The sequence below is a fragment of the Mercenaria mercenaria genome, chromosome 7 (genome assembly GCF_021730395.1).
Source record: "Mercenaria mercenaria strain notata chromosome 7, MADL_Memer_1, whole genome shotgun sequence".
In the NCBI taxonomy this organism is placed as follows: domain Eukaryota; kingdom Metazoa; phylum Mollusca; class Bivalvia; order Venerida; family Veneridae; genus Mercenaria; species Mercenaria mercenaria.
In genome coordinates, this window is record NC_069367.1 from 33,947,458 (window position 1) to 33,955,190 (window position 7,733).

General features: G+C 31.7%; 1 long non-coding RNA gene across 1 annotated transcript; it reads left to right on the top strand.

Moving 5' to 3' along the window:
- The first annotated feature begins 432 nt into the window (after nt 1-432).
- Nucleotides 433-3,998, top strand: LOC128558515 (uncharacterized). The gene is made up of 4 exons (XR_008371682.1): nt 433-907; nt 1,504-1,597; nt 3,408-3,537; nt 3,809-3,998. It is a non-coding gene; the product is annotated as an uncharacterized LOC128558515 (long non-coding RNA).
- Nucleotides 3,999-7,733: the final 3,735 nt, after the last annotated feature.

Below are 7,733 nucleotides of genomic sequence, written 5' to 3' on the forward strand. Positions count from 1 at the left end.
AAATGTGCATTTTTCTCCGAAGTTTGCTGTTCCAACAGTCGTCGTTAGTTGACGATTTTGTCGTTTAAGAGATTTAACATTTTAAAAGGATAAGATATAACATGTACATCAAATAAATCATTTTGAAATGAAGAAAAAAAATGTAATTGTAAGGAATATATTGTGGTTATGTAGTTACCGTCTAGATTTAAATAACATCAGGCTGTTAAAACGCACGAAGATCAGTGCTTCTGACATTTAGTGTATCTTATATACAGATGGTAACTACATTACCGCAATTAGAGCCTGTCATATCTCATGAATTTTGCCTAATATAACAAGTTAATGATTTTACTAAGATAAATAATTATAATTTTGGCTGTCAGCTGTTTTATCAGTATAGAACTTTTGCCTTTTAATCCATAAACTTACTACCCTACAAACAACCTTTTCGCCAAAATCATGCAATTTGATGCCAGCGAAACGAGATATATTAGCAGTATAATGTAGAATTCCGTGGACAATTTTAGGTTTCAATGACTCGGTAAAACTTCATTTATTATACATGCACGAATTTCATCTAGCCATCCTTAAATGGACAACTGTTCCGTCGTTACATCATTACTGATATCATCGCATATTATATATACTTTTCTGGACGGAGTCAACAGGTGGACACCAACATGTTTTGCCGACAATAATGAACTAATGTAGGAATAAATTGACAGCAAAATGTCATTTGAAAATGAAAATGTTAATGAAAAGCCCTGGAATCACAAACTGGCAACATCTGCCGTCCGACTCCAGGGATTTATTCAGCTGTAGTATAATTACATTGTCTACAGGGTGAATGTACATAAAACATTGTCAGACATCAAACGAAACTCGTGGACGCTAACTATATACATTCTACTTAACAACAATTAAGGTAAGCAAAATACTAGCGATTGATATTTTGTTTATTCAATATTCATTTTTTTTAAAAAAAAAACTGCTATTTTAATAAGTTACTGAGGATTGAGTAAAATTCATGGTGGTTTTATTTACACTCTTATTTGCGAACAATGCTCCTCGTGAATTCAAACTATCTGCAACTTCGTACGAGGCTGTATAGTAATGTATGATAACAACGAAATCGCTAAATAAACCTTAGGTGAAAATTACCCAAACTGGATAGAAGAGTAAATTTTGTAGTAAATCGTTAAACTGTGTTTTCACAATACGAATAGATTAAGATTGATCGCAAGCTGCTGTAGCGGTCGGTTTAGAAAAAAAGTCCGGATCAGAGGGGTACAAATAAGAGACGATCATGCGTTCATTTTGCGTTGTCTTGACGATTTATTGAATAACTGAAGCATCAGTAGATTTAAACAATATGTTATGAAAGCAGATGTCATCAAAGCGTACATTTTATATTAAATTTCTGTAAAATGATTTTAATTAAGAAAAAACTCTATTTTTTCTATTTGTAAATTTTAAATACATCAATGAATGATATTTCTTAAATTTTTGTTTATTATTTAGATACAATACTGCAGACAAAAAATGAGCATGAAAATTGTGGTGATTCTGTTTGTTCTCCTAATGTCGACATCAAAAGCATCTGAGGAGACGAGAAGTACGTTTACATATTTCATATTGTCATGTATTTTTGAATCTATTCTCTTATTAGTAAAGTATATTTGAGTTTCTTCCGATAAATCGCTTCTAGATATATGATCCATGTAAAACCTTTGTTACTTAATTAAGCAAAAACTGTTAATGGATACATAAAGCTGAGCTTTCAGTATTTTCTTAAGATTTCGGTACTTGTACACCATTTACAGCATAATGTGCAATACCATGTGATAGACAGAAATTTCTTTATCCTAGCTACCCATCATTTTAATGGTGTTGATTTGTTTGAGTTTAGAACTTTCTGTTTTTGTCGTTAAGTAAGTCATAGCAAGGCTCACTGATGAATAATATGTCAACAAAAGTCATGCCCCAAGATGAATAAGTGAAATGTTGCCGTGAGACATACAGCTCACAGAACAAATATTGATGTTTTATCTAATTCATCGCCTGTACTGGAAAATTAGGAATTCATTTCATTCACAAATGACTTGGTAGTTACTGTTACAGCTTACAAATAAACGTGCTAATTGATTTCAACTCGACTATGGTGAAGTATTGAAGTCATTTTAATCACTCTCAAAGCCACCCCTCGGAAAAGACTAGAAATTGTGACTTGTAAACTAATTAGAATAAAATAAATCTGTAGGTGCTAGTCGTTTTTCTTCCTGTGGTCTAGAAATTGTGTAGAAAAGCAAACTCCGGCGTTAGTTCAACTGTTGTGCTGTAACACACTGCTATATTATAACTTTTAAAAAGAATATTATAAAAATACCAAATGCGAGAAAAATAACAAGCTCAGTTTGGTATTGGGATGATGTGGTCACAATAGAGCAACGACAGCAAAAGATCTCATATCATATCAAAAGCTTCGTATTATGTACCTTAACCCTTAGCCTGTTAAATTCTAAAATAGATGTGGTCCGTCATTCACTTTGGGCAATACCATTTATTATTTAATATCTCTAGCCATGGGTGCTTGTTTCACTTTTGTACCCCTTTATTGATATTGTTCTTATATATAGTTCTTTGACTAAGCGCTGAGATTTATTATATTGCTTAAAGATAATATTTCAGACAAGATCATAAACACTGCCGTACTGTACCTACAACAATATTTTTCTGTAGGAGAAGACCTCTATAAGCTGTTGCTTTCGGCTCTGATCCTTTTTCAGGCATTATCTTATGTACCATGTATCATGAATTGTAAATATTGCAATTTTGTTTGAAATAAACTATGTTTAAACTATTATTTGAAGGGGTGCTCACTGAAAATTTACTGATTGAATAGCGAACAGTGCAGACCACATGTGCAGACTGATCTTGGTCTTCACTGGTCGCAAAGGCAGAATCACTTGCCGCATGCAGACGAAAGGTTAAGGCATTTCATACACTTTTTACACACCATTTTCTAAGGTTTCGGTATACCGTATACCATTTATTAAAATGTTGCGTGAGTAAATGATTGAAATATTTAGATTCCACCCTTCTGTTCAAGAGAAAATATACAGTAACCTAGAAATTACAAGAAAATGTCAAATTCTGATTTTAGTGACTTTTACCACTAAGTAAAGTGTTTTTTTTTAATATGTACACAGGAGACAGCTTATTGCTATTATCTGTCATTGTTCTATTGTGATAGTAATCACATTATACTTATGTCAATCATTCTCATGTTTAGTAAACTCTGGCAGGTAAACAAAACACTGTCGATTTCGTGAACTAAACATAAGTTGCTGTTACATAAAGAGCATAAAAACCATATGGGATAAAATATGTAAGATATTTATTAAAAAACTATGTTTTATGTACAGAGTGTATCAGGCAAATACCTTCCTTCAAAATTTATGAGATTGGCGAATCATATACACTTGGATGTATCACCTGTACCTGCAAAAAATATGACCGAGCAATGTTTGACTGTGGAACAGACCCTAAGTGCAAGTAAGTACTCATAACATCTCAGAAAAACATTGTTTTCCTATTGTAATTTTACTGTTCAAAAAGAATTTTCTGACTAAACATACAAAATGTCCCAGGTATAAAATAATATAACTATGCTAATGGTATGGCTTTAAGTAAGATTTACTAAAATTAGATATATACAATGTTAACGGACAAATTCCAAATTAATAAATTCAATCCGATATTTTGCCAAAATAATTTTGGTTCAGTTACATATTTGTGTATTTATTTTTTTTCTTATGTTTTTCAGGAATTAAAGTGCCATTAGTGTATATTGGTATTTGGAGAAACTGAATGAAGAAGAACATATATTTTGATATTTTTTCATGTTTGACAACCCAATAATAATACATGAAAGTTTAAGTAAATTTCTTTTTTCAATTTGAACATTTTAGTATGATGAATTTTGCATAATACAGTCAATGAATAAAATAAATATAAACCAATCGAACTTTTTTTATTTTGGCTGATAGCAAACTAGGCTACTGCGCAGAGTCAAATTGCGATACAGTTTCGTAAAAACAATTCAGTACAGTGGTAGCGAGTAAATTAAACTCGGGTATGATATTGTTATTTTCATAAACATGTATATTCTAATCTATGGTAAATATTCTTTAATTAATAAAATATGTCCTTTATTTATAATGTGGAAAAGTTCAAACAGAGAAGGAAACTCAATTTGATAGAGAAAATAACGTTTCTTCTCCTTTAAGGTTTAAAATGGGATTTCACAAGACTGGTAATTCATGTTTTTAATTCATTTTGATATAAATATTTTTTTCAGGTTGATATAAATTTAAACACCAATGAAAAAAACTATATTTATATTTCAAAAATGAAATAAATATTTCTACCTAGGAAAACTACACCTGCACTGCACCAACAATAATCACTTGTCAGTCTGACACACATGCCGCACAGCTAATGTGAATTATTGCCTTTTTTATTACATTTATTACACAACTAATATGACGTTTGACCTTAATTCTGGATACATTAATATGTTTAGTATATTTACACGTGTGGTGCCATATGTTGCTTTTACATTCTTCAGTTGTTTGAATTGTGTGTATATTTTGTGATAATAAAAACAACATGCATGGTTCATTCAAGCATTATAAACTTGTGCCAAATACAAATGTATAACAGTGAAATTTGGTGACATTAACAGGAACAGTTGTGATGTTATATTAAATTCCATTACTTAAATTAGCAAGGCATCAGAACATTAATACAAACTTCTAATTTTACACTGATACACGTCTGTAACCCATGTCCCAGAAGATTTTAGGATCTAAATAATCATTTAAAGAAATTACCATCAGCAAAAAACAATACTCTGCATTTATGATATAGTTTTGTTTTGTTTTTGAAATATTTCAAAAAGTATGTTAAATTACGTACTGCATATATAGTAGACATAAATACTCAGTTTAATTATCATTATCACTCAGTCAGTATTATTACAGGATAGCCTTTAAGGAACATTTTTTATGTTCGTGGCTCTCAGTCTCCATACAGAATGGTTATGTACGGTGAGGGATGCGTTCTTTGAATGCGGCTCTACCGTGAGGACTAATGCCATTTTTGTCTGCAAAATCAGTTCTATAGATAATATCATGACTCGTCTACTTCTGTAGTCAATTCTGGTTCGTTATATACTTACCAGCACTGGTCATCGCATGTTTCATCATCGCTTGTCGCGCAATTTACCTGCAATAAAATACATGCATATATATAATATTATAATCAAAGTTCCATGTATGCCCAGCCATCTTGTCATAATCTCCCAAAACGTGCCGAGATACATACATACAATTTCATCCTACATATAAGCAATAAAATAGAAGTAACAGAAGATAGCGTTTACAATGCCGTTTCTGAGACAGAAAAATACGAATAATTCCGATTTGTCAGGGTCTGTACATCCATGACCGGCGTGAGATTTAATCGATACGCTTTTATTTTCAAAAGTTGCAAGGAAAAGAATGAGTAAAGATAATAAAATTCCACTTTAGCTGGTGATACGGGACGCGAGGGATGTTGCATATTCCATAACCTCTTACAAACAGATTATATTAAACAAATGATGCTTTGTTGCGTTCTATCCTTCCAAGGAATGTAAAAACAGGCCTCAATTACAGGAGACTACATTGAAGACAGACAAAGTTGATTCCCAAAAAAATACAAAACCGATAGTGCTTTCCTTAACAAATGTACGGGCAGTCCGTCGTTGGTTGAATTTACATTACAAATGAGACACGCATTCGTATGACCGTTATGTTTATTACTATGACCCAATATATATTTTCTTTAGTTCAAGATACTATATTGTCCTGTTACTGTTGACGTAGACATCTTTGGCTTTGAACACCAAAACAAGTGGCGGGTCAACCTCTGTTGCATTTTTTTATTAAGCAAATTGGCAAGTTATTTGGTTCCGGTATTTAACATATTTAAAATATGCATTTTAATTACGGACTTAGAGATGTACAATTTGATTGTGCTTCAGTTAAAAACTGAAATTCGTAGTGAAAGATCAACGTGTTGTTGCTACAGATCTTTAGAAATTTTGATGCTGGAAAAATTCAATTACAAATTTATAGACAAATTTGTCAAACCTGAACGATAGCGCAGATACTGTAAATACTATCCAAAATAATAATTCCGATAGACTTTTGAATATGCTCCTTTGAAGCGTAAACGCTCTTCATATAAATCAGTTCTACAAAAAAGCAAACAATTTAGGGGAAAAAACACATGCTGCAAAATAATTTAACAAGTATTAAACTCCAAAACAAACTGAGAAAGTATTTCTTAGGAGAGTTGAGTAGATGGATGCAAAAGCAAATCTTTCTGGTGTCCTGCGAAACGAGTTTTGACAAAAAGAGATACAATTCTCTGTGAAAATGAAGCACGTATAAATAATCAAGTGTATGATCATGATGATAGTTTTCATTGATTATTTTTGTTAATGTGCCTATAAATTTAGACATAAAATCAATTCCAGTTAAAGACAATCACCCTTGTTTGAACTCCATACGTAAGAGCACTACGCTTCATTTAAGAAGATTATTATTAGGATTATGAATCATTGTTAACTAAATCTAAAATACCAGATTAAAACAAGAAGAATCAGAACTGTGACACTATAGAAATTTCATAAAATCATTAATGAACAAATTTAAGGACCAACATTTATAATAAAACACAGTCTTTTATTTTTAGGTATTACGAGGGGTGTTCAATAAATACCGGGAAAAGTGCTTTCTTTTCTTCGTGTATCATCAAAAATCAATGAAACTGTTACAAAATGTAGATTAGGGAATACATATTTGATATGTCAAAATCATATTTTCTGTGGGCAATTTTAAAAGAAGTAAATGTTAATCCTCATGACAACGTCATGTGACGTCATCCGGCCCAATTTTATGTCTTTTTATATTTTGCATTCGCTAAAAATAACTTTCCATTTACCTATTTTTCAAGCTACCTTTTCTTAAATCGGGCGAATATTATAATCTCTTGTTTTACATGGTGATTCTTAATATCTGCCACTTTATGTCTGTGATATTTAAGTTATATATTTGTCTTGTATGTATTATGTAATATGTGCAAAAATAAATAATAATAAATAAACGTAAAATGTAAGCATTAAGCTAATGACGTTAAATTATAAAAGTGACATCATTGAAATGTTTGGCAGGCATATTTTGTTGGTCATCGCTTGAACATCAGTGTTGATTGGAAACATGAGGTAACATCTTGTGTTCTGAATAAAAAGAAACAAGGAAAAGACAAAGCTATGCTGCAAAAGATTTTTAAAAAAAACTCAACGCCCTGCAGAAAACAACATTTATTAGTAGTAGGGGAGGTTTAAAAGAAGTCAAGAGAATATTGCTGACGACTTGCGGTCCAAATATCAAAAGTAATGTTCAGTCGCTGAGCTCCTTGATACGGATCAGTGCATCATAATTTCATCAATACATCAATAGCATTTATTGGAGTGGTAGAGTTCTTCAGGATTGAGTTGGCAATGTTGTCCGGACCGTTTGCTTTCTGCACATATATATATAGAAATAAGATATTTAAAGGCACTGAATTATTTTAAACACACACACACACACACGCACACACGTGTACACACAAGATAACATACACTCTAAATGAGCTTA